Raw genomic sequence first — 1,022 nt, forward strand, 5'->3', positions numbered from 1 at the left:
AGAAACCTCATTTAAAATGAAGTACAGCGGCCAGTAGGGGGAGCTCTCCCACCCTAAGTAAATTTTGGGGCAGAACAGGAAGAAATCTGTTTCTAATAGCTCTCCCAACTTCCTCTTTTCTGTAAAAGAGTTTTCTCTCCTTTGTTTCTCCGGACTTGCACATGGTTCACCATTAGACCACATGTCCCAAATTGCAATTCTTTACTGTTCCCAAATAAACTCATTTTGCTGGAGAAATATTTGGCTATTTGTTTACAGTAAACACTGTTATAGCAATAATAATAATAAAATAATAATATAGCAATAATAATAAAATAACAACAACAACAACAACAACAATAATAATAACGTCAAAGTGCTATGGCCAGGCCACCCTGAACGTGCTCGATCTCATCTGATCTCGGAAGATAAGCAGAGTCGAGCCTGGTTAGTACTTGGATGAGAGACCACCTAGGAAGACCAGGTGCTGTAGGTGTTAAAAAATAATGATAATAAAAAAATAATGTCAAATAATTATATCAAGGCCAAAAAGCATTACAAAAGATAAAGAGCACTGCGGATAATAAAAGGAGCATCTCATCAGGAGGATGTAATCATAACTTCTTAGCGGCCAACATCATAGCCTATCAATACACAAAGCAAAACCTTTACAAAGAAAAATTGACATATCGACAAGTTTTCTTTTTCTTTTCTCCTTTTATTTTTTTTATAAATAGAAGATTTTAACATATCCCCACCAGAGACCAAAGAAGCAAGCAAAATGTCGATATAAAATATTTGAACAATAAAATAACAAAAGCACAAATGACCAATGTTAGAAATACAAACAAGGACTTAACAAATTAGCAATTTTTAGCAATTTTTAGCATGACAAGGTTGAATAATAAATATCAATTCTATCTATATTTCCTTCAGTTTAACTGGTTGGGAGAAAAAGGGTAGAGACAAATTTTGTGAACCAGTTAACGTTCTTTATTTTGTGTTCAGTGATGTGGGTTTCAAAACATTTTCTAGAATATATT

General features: G+C 33.5%; 1 pseudogene; it reads left to right on the forward strand.

The window, feature by feature from the left end:
- Positions 1-356: 356 nt before the first annotated feature.
- On the forward strand, positions 357-475 carry LOC112475674 (annotated as a pseudogene).
- Positions 476-1,022: the final 547 nt, after the last annotated feature.

Source organism: Pteropus alecto, unplaced genomic scaffold (genome assembly GCF_000325575.1).
Source record: "Pteropus alecto unplaced genomic scaffold, ASM32557v1 scaffold11, whole genome shotgun sequence".
NCBI lineage: Eukaryota > Metazoa > Chordata > Mammalia > Chiroptera > Pteropodidae > Pteropus > Pteropus alecto.